Source organism: Acinonyx jubatus, chromosome E4 (genome assembly GCF_027475565.1).
Source record: "Acinonyx jubatus isolate Ajub_Pintada_27869175 chromosome E4, VMU_Ajub_asm_v1.0, whole genome shotgun sequence".
NCBI classification, from domain to species: Eukaryota; Metazoa; Chordata; class Mammalia; order Carnivora; family Felidae; genus Acinonyx; species Acinonyx jubatus.
In genome coordinates, this window is record NC_069395.1 from 60,357,256 (window position 1) to 60,376,663 (window position 19,408).

Genomic DNA, 19,408 nt, shown 5'->3' on the forward strand with positions numbered 1-19,408 from the left:
AATAGAACTACCCTACAACCCAGCAATTGCACTACTAGGCATTTATCCAAGGGATACAGGTGTGCTGCTTCGAAGGGACACATGCACCCCCATGTTTATAGGAGCACTATCAACAATAGCCAAAGTATGGAAAGAGCCCAAATGTCCATCAATGGATGAATGGATAAAGAAGATGTGGTATATATATACAATGGAGTATTACTTGGCAATCAAAAAGAATGAAATCTTGCCATTTACAACTATGTGGATGGAACTGGAGGGTATTATGCTAAGTGAAATTAATCAGTCAGAGAAAGACAAAAATCATATGACTTCACTCATGTGAGGACTTTAAGAGACAAAGCGGATGAACATAATGGAAGGGAAACAAAAGTAATATAAAAACAGGGAGGGGAGACAAAACAGAAGAGACTCATAAATATGGAGAACAAACAGAGGGTTACTGGAGGGGTTGTGGGAGGGGGGGTGGGCTAAATGAGTGAGAGGCACTAAGGAATCTACTCCTGAAATCATTGTTGCACTATATGGTAACTAATTTGGATATAATTTAAAAAAATAAAAAATAAAACAAAACAAAAACAAACAAAATATTATCAGAAGCATAGCTTTGAAAAAAATTCATGAAAACATCATTTTTAAAAATTAGAGATATATCAGATGTACTCAACACAGTAATGTAACTTTTCTAGAATTGTCTTTCATGTAAAAAGTTTTCATTTAATTCTAATGGGCAGCATTGCTCACTGAACCTTTAAAGAGTAGAGACAACTCATGAACACAGTTACAAAGATATTTACTGAGAATATGTTTTAAAGTTTTAATAGGAAATATGCTTTCCTACCTTTTTATGTCTCTTGTTCCTTTTTTCATTATACTCTGTCTGCAACAGAACTATTGGAAGGTGTGAAACTTAGATTACAAATTAAATCTTTTGCATAATTCACAGCACTATGCCGCATTTTCAGAATTTCAGCTGACTTTGCCACTCCCAAGAGAGTTTCTTAGGTTTAGTGTCAGTCTGGACTGGATACAGTCTCTGGTTGTACTGTGTCACTAAGAGAGGAACATTTTAAATTTGATTCTTTATTCCCATTTCCATTCAATGTCTGTCTACTTCAGGAAGATCAAGACTCTCCATATAAGCAGTCATGTGTGCAAATCCCTGCTTCCTGGCACCCTACCCGCAATGTGTTCCAGGGATATTTTGATTGTTCCTGCCTAGGTTGGCACTCTGCTTTGATACCCATCTAGCCCACCTCTTTCTAGGTTTCTAAGCTCAATGAGTCACCTCTGCCTTGTTCGCTGGGAATATTGCATATCGGTCTTATAGGACTCAAGAAAGTAATTTTTAAGTTGGAAGGGCACCTGCATGGTTCCGTTGGTTAAGTGTCAGACTCTTGATTTTGGCCCTGGTCTTGATCTCATGGTTTGTGGGATCAAGCCCCACATAGGGATTCTCTCTCCCTTTCTCTCTGCTCCTCCCTTGCTTTCACATGCTCTGGCTTTCTCTCTCTCTCTCAAAATAAATAAATAAACATTAAAAAAAATTAAAAAAAAACTGTAACTGGTTGTTCTAGCCCTCTCAGACTTATCTTTGACACTTTTTAAATTTCCTATGACTTCTGGTAAGCCTGTTACTGGGAGCAGAGGAAAGGTGATCATCACTAGGAGTTTGTTGGGGGAGGAGCCCAGCTCACCTCGCATCATCCGATGACAACTTGAATTTTCTAGAAATGGAATTATGGCTTCATATATCAACTTTTTTCTGTTTTTTTTTTTTAATGTGCTTTTTTTGGTTTATTTCTTCTTATTTTCTTTAGGCTAGTTTTGTGTTTTGTTGGGTTCTCCCGCCTGCCTTCCCCATTTCCTGACCTGAAATCTAATTCGGAGTTTCTGCAAGGGTGGGATGTATACCAATGTTCGTACCCCGGTGATTGAAGGTGATTAGTTAACACTGATCATTATCTCACTTTTTATCTTCTTCCAGCCTTACCCATGTAGTAAGAAAGAGTGTATTTTTTTTTTTTTGGTGCAAATATATATTTTACACCTTCGTAGCACTTGCTAATATCTTTTTGTAAAAAAGAAAACGTATATCCTTTTGTAAAAAATAGAGGGAAAGTCTTTGGTGAAAGTTCATCTATAGGTATAGAATTCTGCTACAACTTCTATGTTTCCCTTCTACTCATCAGTGAAACTGATTTTCCATTTGAAACCATAATATAAACTTATATTTTTATTTAAATAAAATGTACATCAATTTGAAATAAAATATTAATTATATTATGAAGGTGTTATGCAATAATTGGAATTTGGTAAACAATGGCCAGTTCATTTATTTTATTACTTAATGAAATTATAATGTAAATACCTTTGAGTTAATCATTGACATTATATACTTTCATTTTCAGATACAAACTTTTATCCATGTGAAAGAAGTTTTTTTATTTTATGTAGAGGTAGTTTTTTTTTTTTACCTTGAACTTTGTCTATAATAATATTGACCTGCTTTCTTCTTGTTGATATTTGTGTTTTGTTTTTGTTTCTATTTTGTTTACTTTCTGTTCAAGTCATAACTTGATGTCCTGCCATGAGCCAACTGAACAATGCAATAGTTTTCTCTTTCATCTGTCCCAAATCTGAACAGCTTGTTGCCAAAACTGATAGTAACTTTTGATTTCTATCAATCTAAATATCCTCATTATCCTAAGTAAAGACTTTGAAAATTCTACTTTAGGATCTCTCCAAGCCTGGGAGATTACTAGGAAATTTCTTAGAAGAGGCTTGGTAGTAAAGTGGGAAGATTTGGCTATAGAAGTCTTCCAGAAAGTAGAGCAAAGAGAAGAAAATATGAGACAAAAGTTAATAAAATTAGAAATACAGTCCATTATGTCCAACATCTCAATGATTTTGGAAAACAAAGTAGAAGAAACCATTAAGCAAATAAATTTAAGAAAATATCTTAAAACCAGCAGACATGAGTTTTCAGAATAAAAGCCTACCAAGTGACCAGAACAACTGGGAACACAGGACAGAATAAGTCACATCATTGAGAAATGTTAGAACATGGGGAGCAAAGAGAAGAGTCTCCAGAGAGAAAAAGTAAATAAGCCACATGCAGAGGATTAGGAATCTTTACTACTTCTCAACCACAACACTGGAGGGTAGAGAGCAGTTGACTGATGTCTTCAAATTGTTGAAAGAAAATTATTTCCAGCTTAAAATTCTATACCCAGCCAAATCAAGTGTAAGGATAGAGTAAAAATATTTTATCATGGGCAAGTTCTCAAAAAAACTTGCTTCCCATCTATCCTTTTTCAGAAAACCCCCAGAGAAAGTGATCCACCAAAACTAGGGAGTAAACCAACAAAAGGAAGTCATGGGCTTCAGAAAATAGTCTCCAACACAGGCAACAGAGACATGGAGAATTCTCTAGATGAACATATGACAGCTTGCACTTAGCATATAGAACAACCATTACATAATGAAGCAAATCAGAGGCCCCAGGAGGTATTTCTTCCAGAATATAAAATCTTTAGAGCCTGGAATATATTCAGAAGAGATTTAGATTATTGGAGGAGAATTTGGAAATTGAATTTCTGATAAGTCTTAGAAAATTTAGCAAAGGAAAACAAGACAACTATTAAACCCAGAAAAAAAAATAGTTGTATTTCTCAGGAAAGGAAAAATAATCATTATTACATTTGAATAGTCAATTATAACAAATCAAATATTGAATATTGACCTAACCAAAATTATGATGTAATGTTAAAAGGATAGAGAGATGAAAACACATTAATCCTCCTCTCTGATAGTGGGAAGTCATTACCTAAAACCATAAACTAAAAGAAACAAGAAATAACAGTACTGGCATGTTATTTAGAGACAGACATATACCTGGAGCTGGAAATGATGAAGGTAGAGAGTGATTATTGTTTATGTTGAATGTCTCTTAGAACTTCTTGATTCTTAAAACAATGTACAATAACCTTGGCAATACACTACAATTAACAACAACAACTGCAACAACAACAACAACACAAGCTGCCTCTCTGTTCCCTAAGAAAAATAAAGGAAAAAAATCAGTTCTTGTACTAATATGCTGGATTCCATATCCTCCCAAAGATATTGCTCCTTTCTTTAAATTTTTAAACATTTTTATTTATTTTTGAGAGACAGAGAGAGACAGAGCATGAGTGGGAGAAGAACAGAGAGAGAGGGAGACATAGAATCTGGAGCAGGCTCCAGGCTCTGAGCTGCCAACACAGAGCCCGACACCGGGCTCGAACTCATGAACCATGAGATCATGACCTGAGCTGAAGTCAGATGCCTAACTGACTGAGCCACCCAGGTGCCCCATAAAGACATTGCTCCTTAAATTTTCCATCCCTCTCCCTCTATCATCAGTTTATTGGACCATTGCCACGAATTAATGCTATAACTTCCTGTATTCTCTCTCATGTTTAAAAAACAAACCTGCCTTGACCTTGCATCCCACTTCAACTACCTCCCTGTTTCTAGGACATACTGTATTTATTCATCATCTTCACATCTTCACCCCTCATGCTCTCTTCAATGAGAGGGCCTGCCTCAGTCACAGGCTGCCTTCAGTCCCCATCACTCCACTGATAACTGCTCTTGTCAAGGTCACCAATGCCTTGCACTAACCAAGGGGCAGGTTCAATGGACAGTTTTCTGCATTTTCAGCAGCATTGATGCAATCGACATGCTCTCCCCTTGAAAATATCTTTCTTGATCTTTGTAATTTTGAACTCACCCTTTATTTCATTGGCTACTTCTTCACACTATTTTTTCCCAGCTCTTCACTTGTAGATGAAGAAGTGACCCAGGGCTCAATGCTGGATGATCTTTCCTTTTTCTTCCTTTAAAAATTCTGCTAAAGCTGCCATAGAGAGGTTTGAGTTAACCACACTATTAACTTTGTACTACATTATAAAGTATAAAGTCAATTCATATTTGATTTCAATATTTTTTTCTTTTCTATTCATCCACTACTACTTTTAGACTCTAGAAAACTACTATAATGTTTTTCTATCATTTTATTTATATGTGTTCTTATAAAATATGTGGTTTTGTGCATTTTACAAATTTTATGTAAATAGGAATGAAATACACATGCTATTATTCTCTTTCTCAGCCATCTTCCTAGCCATTCCTCTTTCACAAGGTGAGTTATCCCTTCACATGATTTTCAATATCACCTTCATGCTTATGTACAGATGCCTCCAAACTTATTTTTCCAGCCTAGATTTGCCCTCTGTGTTCCAGATTTATGTATCAAACTACATACTTAATATCCCTATTTAGTTACCTAACTCAATACTCATATCTCCAACTTATCCCAAAGGATGTCTTAGCTGCTATCCGCCCCCTCCCCATTCTTTCATATTCAGTAAATGGTTCCAATAGTTACTCAAGCTAGAAACCTGGGAGTCTTCTTTGATTTCTGAACTCTGCTCTCATTCCCCAACAAATGCAGACAGTATGCCCAATTTACCAACAAATCCTGGCCATTCTACCTCAAAATTATATCTTGAGTCCATCGACTTTCTTTCCCATTCACTTCCACTAGTATTTATTTGCTAATGAAATAAGTAAATAAATAAACCAGGTTTCAAAAAATAGTAAGCTTCATATAATAGTAAAGGTAATAAAGGAAATAGGCAGGAAGATGTTTAGAGAACGATGGAGGGGGCACCTCTTTTATGCAGTGATAAACCTAGGGATATCGTGTTTGAGCTGAAACCTGAACACTGAGAGCTAGCCATACAAAGACAGAGGCATTCCAGGAAATAGCTGCAAGTGTAAAGGCTCTGGTGAAATGAATAAACAATTATTGAGCAAGCTGCATTCGTCAAAGTGAGATAATATTCTATTTCAACCATAGGAGAATGACGAAAACAACAGAGCAAATATTGTATTAACTAATCTCTGCTAATTTTTTTATAAACTTTTATTCTTCCCAATAATACTGATTTATTGGTGTAAATAAATATATAAATATATGCAGAGAGAAATGGAAATACTGTCTCTTGTAAAGCATAGTATAAAGTACACTCCTCTTGGAGTCATTCTGGTAGAAAGGACCTATTTTAGGGATTAACAGGTAACTGAATCCCAAAGAGATTGAATTGCAGCTGTTCCTGACACAGCAGTTACCCCATAATCCCTAGCTTGTCCCACAGCCTCCAGTTCTTCATGCTCAGAGGATGGGAGAAAACCAGGTTCTTCATTTCTCCTCACCCTCAAGAAAGCCCTCCAGAGAAAGAAGGTGTGATAATCTTTAACTTCCTGAGGCCTCCCAGGGGCAACTGTTTCTTCCTGACTTTTAGGAACAATAGAGGGATAACTAGCCATGCTCAAAATTGTAGTTTCATAACCAATAAACTTTGTTCAAGCTTTTGACACCCTGTTACCTTACCAGGCACCCAAGACCTTCATGCTATCTTTCAATTTCCAAAAGTCATAAATTATGACATTCTACCCAAATCCGTTTTCCCCTGCCCAACCTTATACAAAAAGTTAACTATCTCTTCCTTCTTACAACCCAAGGGACATCAAATCCACATTATTCAGATATTGTTATAAAATGTAGCTACTTTATGCATTCAAATTTCACTTAGATTTGGATTGTCAAAAAGAAAGAAGAAAGAAAGAAAGAAAGAAAGAAAGAAAGAAAGAAAGAAAGAAAGAAAGAAATTAAAAAAGAAAGAAAGAGAAAGGCAAGATGTGACTTGAAAATTGTCACCTACCGGGAGAAAGTACTGTAGTATGGACTCTCCCTGTTACAGGGACTGAGGGAATTCCTGGGAGTTAACAGTACAAAGTAATTTTATCTATTCCACTGAGAATGAAATGAGAAAAGAGCCGGGACTTACAAAAAATAATGATAATCATTACCTGCCAGTCTATCAGCATATTGTTTAAAGGCTGTCTAGAAATGCACGATTCATTATTAATCTTTTTTATCTTTTACTTGTTTGATACATGTTTCTTTAGCCCATAACTGGAAATTAACTTGACCCACCTCATAAATAATCTAGAAATGTCATAGAACAACAGCTATCAGCATCCTCATAGTCCATCTCAATGTCATAAATCATCATTTTAATTACATCATTTGCGAGGTGAGCCAATACAGACATTCATAAGAGTTGAAGTATCAATTTAAAAGTTATTTTTTAAGTAATTGAGATGCAATGTTACTCAGATAATGATATACTAGCAGATGTGCTTCTTTGAATAAAAGAGAGAGGGCTCTCCAGCTATTTAAGAGAGAGGGCTTTCCAGCTATTAAGAAGAGAATTATGTGTAAATGTCGGGATATCTTATCTGTGCCCAACTGCCAATATGAGTACTTCCATGTCTTCCAGGTGAATAACATTCAAAATGGGCACATCCTTGTTGTGTAAAAAACGTTTTGAATCCCTAGGCTAAAAGAGGGCAAACAGAATGAAGGCCACTAGCTTAGTCTCATCTGGACCCATATAGATACTAAAGGAACAACTATTCTAGAAACAGACAGATCCTAATTTTACCCACCAAATAAGTGCTGGAACACCCACACAAAATGGCAGAAGCAAAAATAAATCCTCTCTAAAGCATTATACTGGTATCTTAGGCTTCAAACTACCCCTATTTTTTTCTTTCAACTATAATTTTGAGCGCTCAGTTTAAAATGTGTACATGGAAATTAGAGATCATGGGTACCTGTTCCCCTGCCAAAATAAATAAATAACCAGCGACCCACACCCACTATAAGAATTATAGACACAGACCCTAAGGCAATCATGTTTGTTATGTTAAGTTACAAAACACAAGTTTGAGAATTTGAGGAAGGATACTAGAAAATAAAAATTAGGCAGTAGATACGAAAAAGAACCCAATAAAAATCCCAGAACTAAAAATGACAATAGTCAAAATCAAGACCTCCATAGATGGGTTTATCAGATGATTAGACACAGAAGAAAAGAGAATTGATAAATTGGGAAACATTTAAAAAGGCTATGCATAACAAAGCACAAAAAGTCAAAAAATAAAAATATAGGTGAAGGTGTAAGCAATGTGGAAATCTAAACAATATTTGAAGAGGTAGTGGCTGAGATTATTCTAGAACTGATGAAAGAAATCAATCCACATATGTAAGAAACCAAATGGTTCCCTATTAGGATACACAATCTGTACCTAGATCTATCTTAATGAGACTATAGAAAACAAAAGACTCAAGTTAAAAGATAAATATGTGGATTGGATTTTTAAAATATTTAAATGAATGCTGTTCACAAAGGCCACATTAAAAGCATACAGATACAAGATAGTTATATCAAAAGGTTGGAAAAGATAGGAATGCAAGCTGGTGCAGCCACTCTGGAAAACATATGGAGTTTCCTCAAAAAGCTAAAACTAGAACTACCCTATGACCCAGCAATTGCACTACTAGGCATTTATCCACGGGATACAGGTGTGCTGTTTCGAAGGGACACATGCACCCCCATGTTTATAGCAGCACTATCAACAATAGCCAAAGTATGGAAAGAGTCCAAATGTCCATCAATGAATGAATGGATAAAGAGGATATGGTATATATATATATATATATACATATATATATGTATATATATATATATATGTATATATATATACACACACACACACACACACACACACACGCATACAATGGAGGATTCCTCGGCAATCAAAAAGAATGAAACCTTGCCATTTGCAACTACGTGGATGGAACTGGAGGGGATTATGCTAAGTGAAATTAGTCAGAGAAAGACAAAAATCATATGACTTCACTCTTATGAGGACTTTCAGAGACAAAACAGATGAACATAAGGGAAGGGAAACAAAAATAATACAAAAACAGGGAAGGGGACAAAACAGAAGAGACTCATAAATATGGAGAACAAACAGAGGGTTACTGGAGGGGTTGTGGGAGGGGGGATGGGCTACATGGGTAAGGGGCACTAAAGAATCTACTGCTGAAATCATTGTTTGACTATATGCTAACTAATTTGGATGTAAATTAAAAAAAATAAAATTAAAAGGTTGGAAAAGATATAATATGCAAATGCTAAACAAATACACAAAGGAAATCTGAATACCAGACAATTAAGCTTCAAGGTAAAAAAATCATACCATGAGTGGATCCTGGGAAGATGGCGGCGTAGGAGGACGCTGGGCTCACCGCGCGTCCTGCTGATCACTTAGATTCCACCTACACCTGCCTAAATAACCCAGAAAACCGCCAGAGGATTAGCAGAACGGAGTCTCCGGGGCCAAGCGCAGACGAGAGGCCCACGGAAGAGGGTAGGAAGGGCGGCGAGGCGGTGCGCGCTCCACGGACGGGCGGGGGGGGGGGGGGGGGGGAAGGGCAGCCCGCCGGCCAAGCAGAGCCCCCGAGTCTGGCTGGCAAAAGCAGAGGAGTGTGTTCTGACAGCCAGCGGGACTTAACATCTGGAAGGTTATAAGCTAACAGCTCTGCTCAGAGAATGGGAGGGCTGGAGGACAACGGGAGGGAGAGTTGTTGAGCCCCGGACGACAGAGCTCAGCTTGGCGGGGAACAAAGGGGCTCGCCAGCGCCATCTCCCTTGCCCATCCCCCAGCCCAAATCCCAAAGAGACCTGGTTCCTGCCAGGGAACTTGCTTGACCGCCCAAACACCAGCAGCTGTGCTTCTGCAGATCCATCCCTCCAGCGGGTCTGACTCCCTCCTGGTGCCGTAGGGCCCCTCCCGAAGCGGATCTCTGGAGGAAAAGCGAGCTGAGCCTGCCCCTCCCGCCCCTGTGCACCTTGCCCATCCACCCCAGCTAATACGCCAGATCCCCAGCCCCACAAGCCTGGCAGTGTGCAAGTAGCCCAGACGGCCACGCCACCCCACAGTGAATCCCACCCCTAGGAGAGGGGCAGAGAAGGCACACACCAGTCTGACTGTGGCCCCAGCAGTGGGCGGGGGGGCAGACATCAGGTCTGACTGTGGCCCCGCCCACCAACGCAAGTTATTCAAGACAGCACAGGGGAAGTGCCCCACAGTCCCGCACCACTCCAGGGACCATCCAAAATGACGAAATGGAAGAATTCCCCTCAGAAAAACGTCCAGGAAATAACAACAGCTAACGAACTGATCAAAAATGATTTGAACAATATAACAGAAAGTGAATTTAGAATAATAGTCATAAAATGAATCGCTGGGCTTGAAAACAGTATAAAGGACAGCAGAGAATCTCTTGCTACAGAGATCAAGGGACTAAGGAACAGCCAGGAGGAGCTAAAAAATGTTATCAACAAGTTGCAAAATAAAACGGAAACAACTACGGCTTGGATTGAAGAGGCAGAGGAGAGAATAGGTGAACTAGAAGATAAAATTATGGAAAAAGAAGAAGCTGAGAAAAAGAGAGATCAAAAAATCCAGGAGTATGAGGGGAAAATTAGAGAACTAAGTGATGCACTAAAGAGAAATAATATACGCATAATTGGTATTCCAGAGGAGGAAGAGAGAGGGAAAGGTGCTGAAGGTGTACTTGAACAAATAATAGCTGAGAACTTCCCTGATCTGGGGAAGGAAAAAGGCACTGAAATCCAAGAGGCATAGAGAACTCCCTTCAGACGTAACTTGAATCGATCTTCTGCACGACGTATCATAGTGAAACTGGCAAAATACAAGGATAAAGAGAAAATTCTAAAAGCAGCTAGAGATAAACGTGTTCTAACATATAAAGGGAGACCTATAAGACTCGTGACCGATCCCTCTACTGAAATTTGGCAGGCCAGAAAGGAATGGCAGGAGATCTTCCATGTGATAAACAGAAAAAATATGCAGCCGAGAATCCTTTATCCAGCAAGTTTGTTATTTAGAATAGAAGGAGAGATAAAGGTCTTCCCAAACAAACAAAAACTGAAGGAATTCGTCACCACTAAACAAACCCTACAAGAGATTGTAAGGGGGATCCTGTGAGACAAAGTACCAGAGATATCGCTACAAGCATGAAACCTACAGACATCACAATGACTCTAAACTCATATCTTTCTATAATAACACTGAATGTAAATGGACTAAATGCGCCAATCAAAAGACATAGGGTATCAGAATGGATAAACAAACAAGATCCATCTAATTGCCGTCTACAAGAGACTCATTTTGGACCTGAGGACACCTTCAGATTGAGAGTGAGGGGATGGAGAACTATTTATCATGCTACTGCAAGTCAAAAGAAAGATGGAGTAGCCATACTTAATCAGACAAACTAGACTTTAAATTAAAGGCTGTAACAAGAGATGAAGAAGGGCATTATATAATAATCACAGGGTCTATCCATCAGGAAGAGCTAACAATTATAAATGTCTATGTGCCGAATACAGGAGCCCCCAAATATATAAACCAATTACTCACAAACATAAGCAACCTAATTGATAAGAATGTGGTAATTGCAGGGGACTTTAACACTCCACTTACAGAAATGGATAGATCATCTAGACACATGGTCAATAAAGAAACAAGGGCCCTGAATGATACATTGGATAAAATGGACTTGACAAATCTATTTAGAACTCTGCATCCCAAAGCAACAGAATATACTTTCTTCTCGAGTGCACATGGAACATTCTCCAAGATAGATCACACACTGGGTCACAAAACAGCCCTTCATAAGTATACAAGAATTGGAATCATACCATGCATACTTTCAGACCACAATGCTATGAAGCTTGAAATCAACCACAGGAAAAAGTCTGGAAAACCTCCAAAAGCATGGAGGTTAAAGAACACCTTACTAAAGAATGAATGGGTCAACCAGGCAATTAGAGAAGAAATTTAAAAATATATGGAAACAAATGAAAATGAAAATACAACAATCCAAACGCTTTGGGATGCAGCGAAGGCAGTCCTGAGAGGAAAATACATTGCAATCCAGGCCTATCTCAAGAAACAAGAAAAATCCCAAATATAAAATCTAACAGCACACCTAATAGAAATAGAAGCAGAACAGCAAAGGCAGCCTAAATCCAGCAGAAGAAGAGAAATAATAAAGATCAGAGCAGAAATAAACAATATAGAATCTAAAAAAACTGTAGAGCAGATCAATGAAACCAAGAGTTGGTTTTTTGAAAAAATAAACAAAATTGATAAACCTCTAGCCAGGCTTCTCAAAAAGAAAAGGGAGATGACCCAAATAGATAAAATCATGAATGAAAATGGAATTATTACAACCAATCCCTCAGAGATACAAGCAATTATCAGGGAATACTATGAAAAATTATATGCCAACAAACTGGACAACCTGGAAGAAATGGACAAATTCCTAAACACCCACACACTTCCAAAACTCAATCAGGAGGAAATAGCTTGAACAGACCCATAACCAGTGAAGAAATTGAATCAGTCATCAGAAACCTCCCAACAAATAAAGAGTCCAGAACCAGATGGCTTCCCAGGGGAGTTCTACCAGACGTTTAAAGCAGAGATAATACCTATCCTTCTCAAGCTATTCCAAAAAATTGAAAGGGAAGGAAAACTTCCAGACTCATTCTATGAAGCCAGCATTACTTTGATTTCTAAACCAGACAGAGACCCAGTAAAAAAAGAGAACTACGGGCCAATATCCCTGATGAATATGGATGCAAAAATTCTCAATAAGATACTAGCAAATCGAATTCAACAGCATATAAAAAGAATTATTCACCATGATCAAGTGGGATTCATTCCTGGGATGCAGGGCTGGTTCAACATTCGCAAATCAATCAATGTGATACATCACATTAATAAACAAAAGATAAGAACCATATGATCCTGTCAATCGATACAGAAAAGGCCTTTAACAAAATTCAGCAACCTTTCTTAATAAAAACCCTCGAGAAAGTCGGGATAGAAGGAACATACTTAAACATCATAAAAGCCATTTATGAAAAGCCCACAGCTAACATCATCCTCAATGGGGAAAAACTGAGAGCTTTTTCCCTGAGATCAGGAACACGACAGGGATGTCCACTCTCACCGCTGTTGTTTAACATAGTGTTGGAAGTGCTAGCATCAGCAATCAGACAACTAAAGGAAATCCAAGGCATCAAAATTGGCAAAGATGAAGTCAAGCTTTCACTTTTTGCAGATGACATGATATTATACATCTAAAATCCGATAGACTCCACCAGAAGTCTGCTAGAACTTATACATGAATTTAGCAAAGTTGCAGGATACAAAATCAATGTACAGAAATCAGTTGTATTCTTATACACTAATAATGAAGCAACAGAAAGACAAATAAAGAAACTGATCCCATTCACAATTGCACCAAGAAGCATAAAATACCTAGGAATAAACCTAACCAAAGATGTACAAGATCTGTATGCTGAAAACTATAGAAAGCTTATGAAGGAAACTGAAGAAGATTATAAGAAATGGAAAAACATTCCGTGCTCATGGATTGGAAGAATAAATATTGTCAAAATGTCAATACTACTCAAAGCTATCTACACATTCAATGCAATCCCAATGAAAATTGCACCAGCATTCTTCTCAAAACTAGAACAAACAATCCTAAATTTCGTATGGAACCACAAAAGGCCCCGAATAGCCAAAGTAATTTTGAAGAAGAAGACCAAAGCAGGAAGCATCACAATCCCAGACTTTAGCCTCTACTACAAAGCTGTCATCATCAAGACAGCATGGTATTGGCACAAAAACAGACACATAGACCAATGGAATAGAATAGAAACCCCAGAACTAGACCCACAAACGTATGGCCAACTCATCTTTGACAAAGCAGGAAAGAACATCCAATGGAAAAAAGACAGTCTCTTTAACAAATGGTGCTGGGAGAACTGGACAGCAACATGCAGAAGGTTGAAACTAGACCACTTTCTCACACCATTCACAAAAATAAACTCAAAATGGAAAAAGGACCTGAATGTGAGACAGAAAACCATCAAAGCCCTAGAGGAGAAAGCAGGAAAAGACCTCTCTGACCTCAGTCTTTGCAATTTCTTACTTGACACATCCCCAAAGGCAAGGAAATTAAAAGCAAAAATGAACTACTGGGACCTTATGAAGATAAAAACTTCTGCTCAGCAAAGGAAACAACCAACAAAACTAACAGGCAACCAACAGAATGGGAAAAGATATTTGCAAATGACATATCAGACAAAGGACTAGTATCCAAAATCTATAAAGAGCTCACCAAACTCCACACCCGAAAAACAAATAACCCAGTGAGGAAATGGGCAGAAAACATGAATAGACACTTCTCTAAAGAAGACATCCAGATGGACAACAGGCACATGAAAAGACGCTCAACATCGCCCTTCATCAGGGAAATACAAATCAAAACCACACTCAGATACACCTCACGCCAGTCAGAGTGGCCAAAATGAACAAATCAGGAGACTATAGATGCTGGAGAGGATGTGGAGAAATGGAAACCCTCTTGCACTGTTGGTGGGAATGCAAATTGGTGCAGCGACTCTGGAAAACAGTGTGGAGGTTCCTCAAAAAATTAAAAATAGACCTACCCTATGACCCAGCAGTAGCACTGCTAGGAATTTACCCAAGGGATACAGGAGTACTGATGCATAGGGGCACTTGTACCCCAATGTTTATAGCAGCACTCTCAACAATAGCCAAATTATGGAAAGAGCCTAAATGTCCATCAACTGATGAATGGATTAAAAAAATTGTGGTTTATATACACAATGGAGTGCTACGTAGCAATGAGAAAGAAGGAAATATGGCCCTTTGTAGCAACATGGATGGAACTGGAGAGTGTGATGCTAAGTGAAATAAGCCATACAGAGAAAGACAGATACCATATGTTTTCACCCTTATGTGGATCCTGAGAAACTTAACAGGAACCCATGGGGGAGGGGAAGGAAAAAAAAAAGAGGTTAGAGTGGAACAGAGCCAAAGCATAAGAGACTCTTAAAAACTGAGAGCAAACTGAGGGTTGATGGGGGGTGGGAGGGCGGGGAGGGTGGGTGATGGGTATTGAAGAGGGCACTTTTTGGGATGAGCACTGGGTGTGTATGGAAACCAATTTGACAATAAAGTTCATATATTGAAAAAAAAATCATACCGTGAAATAAAAAGGTTCTTTCATAATGATAAAAGCTTTATTTTGCCAGTGATATATAGCAATTTTAAATGTGGATTGTTCCATATAGAGAAAAACTCTCAGGAAATAGACAAATGCCAATCAAGAGTAAGATTTTTAACATACCTCTTTCAGTATTTGACCAAATGAGCAAACCAAAATTCAGTTAGAATACTCAAGTTTTGAACACATGATTTGACCTAATGAATATGTATAGGAAAATGCCCACATTGAGAGCACACACTCTTTCAGGCACAAGCAAAGCATTTATGTAAACTTACCTTTTGCTGACCATAAAACAAGTCTCAACCAATTTCATAGGTTTGAAAATGTATTGAGCATATTCTCTGACCACAGTGAAATTTTGTTAAAAATCAATACCAGTAGGATAACTAGGAAATCCTATCTACTTAGAATTGAAGAAATGTACTGCTATTCTTCTGAACTGTGGGATTAGCCAGCACAGTAAGACAATCATTCAAATGATAGGAAATAACAGAAAAGAATAAAATACTGTCATTATGATTATGGTAGGAAAAAAACACCAAAAAATGTACAGATTATGAATATTAATAAGAGTTTTGCAGTGTTGCTAGATACAAACTCAACAGACAAAAATTAATTATATTTCTATATATCACCAACAGCAGAAAGCAAATTTAAAGATATCATTTACTATAAAATTGAAAACAAAACTATAATTGCCTAGAAATAAATCTAACACAAGAGGGGCAAATCTTCTTTGAGAGAAAGTAAAAAATTGGAGAGATTTTGAAGAAGACCCAAACAAATGGAGAGAGAAGCCATGTTTCTGGATTGAAAAACCCAATATGCTAAATATGGTATGCTTTCCAGCTAGAAAGTATCTCAGTGTGTGTGTGTGTGTGTGTGTGTGTGTGTGTGTGTGTGTGTGTGTATTTTATGGAATTCACTGACTGATTATAAAACTTAGATCGAAATGCAAAACACTAAGAATAGTCAAGAAAATTACTGAAGAAGAACAAAGTGGGTGAAATTGCTCAAAATATCAGGGTTTATTTCATTTTATTTTATTATTTTTTTTAAGTTTTATTTATTTTGAGGGAGAGAGAGAAAGACAGAGAGAGGGGCAGAGAAAGAGAGAGAGTTTCAAGCAGGCTCCCTACTGTCACTGTGGAGCCCGACGTGGGGCTCAAACTCACGAACCGTAAGATCATGACCTAGCCAAAATTAAGAACCAGATGCTTAACTGCTGAGCCACCCGGGAGCCCCTATTTTACTTTATTTTAAATGTTTATTTATTTTGAGAGAAAAAGGGATAGAGAATAAGTAGGGGAGGGGCAGAGAGACAGGGAGAGAGAGATTCCCAAGCAGGTTCCACACTGTCAGCACAGAGACGGACACAGGGCTCAAACCCACAAACTGTGATATCATGACCTGAGCCAAAACCAAGTGTTGGACACTTAACCAGCTGAGCCACCCAGGCACCCCTATGAGGGTTTATTTTAAAGCTACAGTAATTTGGCTATGGCATTGGCCCTGGCATAGGCACATGCAGAGTAGATGGAATGAAATAAATTAGAAAACTGGAACCAGACCCACACATACATGAACACTGTAGCTATGCCAAAGGAAATACTAGGAAAAGGAAAGTCTTTTCACTGAATAGTGCTGGTGAAAATTGCATATTCATTTGGAAAAGAAAATGAAATTTGGGCTATGAAAAAGCTTATAAAACATGATATAAAGCAAAAGCCACAGAGAAAGACTGATACATTTTCATATAGTAAAATTAAGAATATCTTTTCAGGGAAAGGCCAAGATGGCAGAGCAGCATGGAAGGTTTTTGCATCTCTCGTCCCTGAAATGCAGCCAGATCAACACCAAACCATCTTGCAATCTAGAAAATTGATCTGAGGACTAACTCAGAAATCTGCATAACTTGAACCACGCAGGTACACAGTGTGGAGAGGTGAACTAGAGGAGACAGAAGCTGTGTAGGGTAAGGAGCTGTTTTTGCTTATGGAGAGAGGATGGGGGGGGGGGATTGCTGGGGGAAGTATAGGACAGGCACTTGGCCTGAAAGCAGCTGGAGAAACAGGGAATGAGTGGAAACACCCATTAACAAGAAAGGGAGAAAGGAGAAAGGAGAGGGTTTGGATACCATTAAGAGTCTATAAATAGAGGGAGTGTAAAGGCTGAAATTCCATAGCTTGATATCTGGCAGAGCTCTGGTAGGAAGCACAAATCCCCAGGAGCAGACAACGAGGTCCGAGGGGTTGTCAGGTCACATGGGTAAAGGCAGTTCCCCTGCTGAGATGACATTTGGTAGAGGATGTGAGGCCTCCCTACAAGCAAAGGTCCCAGCAGACTCTGGAGAACAGCCATGTTTGCTGATGTTGGAACAAGGATGTTAGATGTGGTGAAGCCTGGCACCAGATGTGTGTTGTGATTTACCATAATCCCTGAAAGGCTGCGGCTACACAATCCCACGAACTTTTCCTGGGGCAGGCTGGCACCCAGCCACAATCTCTGGGCATCTGCAGCAGCACAGTTGTGCGAACATTCTTGGGGGCGGCTGGCACCAGCCATTGCTCGGTGAGACCCTCCCTCCAGAGGGTCGGAGTGGGTCAGAGCTGCAGAGCCCTCAGAAGTGAGAGGTTTGGAAACACAGCCCCATCTGAGATAGAACTTGAAAGGGAGGTGCCACCTGGCACTCGAAATCAACCACAAGAAAAAATTTGGAAAGAGTACAAATACTTGGAGACTAAAGAACATCTTTCTAAAGAATGAATGGGCTAACCAAGAAATTAAAGGGAAAATTTAAAAGTACATGGAAGCCAATGAAAATGATAACATCACAGCCCAAAACTTCTGGGATGCAGGAAAGGTGGCCATAAGAGGGAAGTATATAGCAATGCAGGCCTTCCTAAAGAAGGAAGAAAAGTCTCAGATATACAACCTGAACTTACACCTAAAATAACTGGAAAAAGAGTAGCAAATAAAACCCCAAAACAGCAGAAGATGGGAAATAATAAATATTAGAGCAGAAATCAATGCTATTGAAACAAACAAACAAACAAACAAACAAACAAAAAGGCAGTAGAACAGTTCAATGAAACCAGGACTTGATTCTTTAAAAGTATTAACAAAATTGATAAACTCCTAGCCAGTTTGATCAAAAAGAAAAGGAAAGAACCCAAATAAATAAAATCACGAATGAAAGAGGAGTGATCACAACTAACACTGCAGAAGTACAAGCAATATAAGAGAATATTATGAGCAATTATATGCCAATAAATTGGGCAATCTGGAAGAAATTGGCAAATTCCTAGACATATAAACTACCAAAACCGAAACAAGAAGAAATAGAAAATTTAAACAGATCCATAACCCATAAAGAATCGAATTGGTAATCAAAAATCTCCCAAAACCAAGAGTCTAGGGCCAGATGGCTTTCCAGGGGAATTCTACCAAACATTTAAAGAAGAGTTAACTCCTATTCTCTTGAAGCTGTTCCAAAAAATACAAATGGAAGGAAAACTTCCAAACTCATTCTGTGAAGCCAGCATTACCTTGATTCCAAAACCAGACAAAGACTCCACTAAAAAGGAGAACTATAGACCAATTTCCCTGATGAACATGGATGCAAAAATTCTCAACAAGATACTAGCCAACCAGATTCAACAATACATTAAAAGAATTATTCACCATGACCAAGTGGGATTTATACCTGGGATGTAGGGATGGTTCAATAACCACAAAACAATCAATGTGATACATCACATCAACAAAAGGACAAGAACCACATGATCCTCTCAATAGATGCAGAAAAGGCATTTGACAAAATACATCATCCTTTCTTGATAAAAAACCCTCAAGAAAGTAGGGATAGAAGGACCATACCTCAAGATCATAAAAGCCATGTATGAAAGACCCACCGCTAATATCTTCAATGGGAAAAACCTGAGAGCTTTTCCCCTAAGGTCAGGAACATGACAGAGATGTCCACTCTCGCTACTGTTATTCAACATAGTATTAGAAGACCTTACCTCAGCAATCAGCCAACACAAAGAAATAAAAGGCATCCAAATCGGCAAAGAGGAGGTCACACTTTCACTCTTTGAAGACGACGTGGTACTGTGTATGGAAAAACCCAAAAGATTCCACCAAAAAACTGCTAGAACTGATCCATGAGTTCAGCAAAGTCGCAGGATATAAAATCAATGCACAGAAATCTGTTGCATTTCTATACACCAGTAACAAAGCAACAGAAAGAGAAATCAAAGAATCGATCCCATTTACAATGGCACCAAAAGACATAAAATA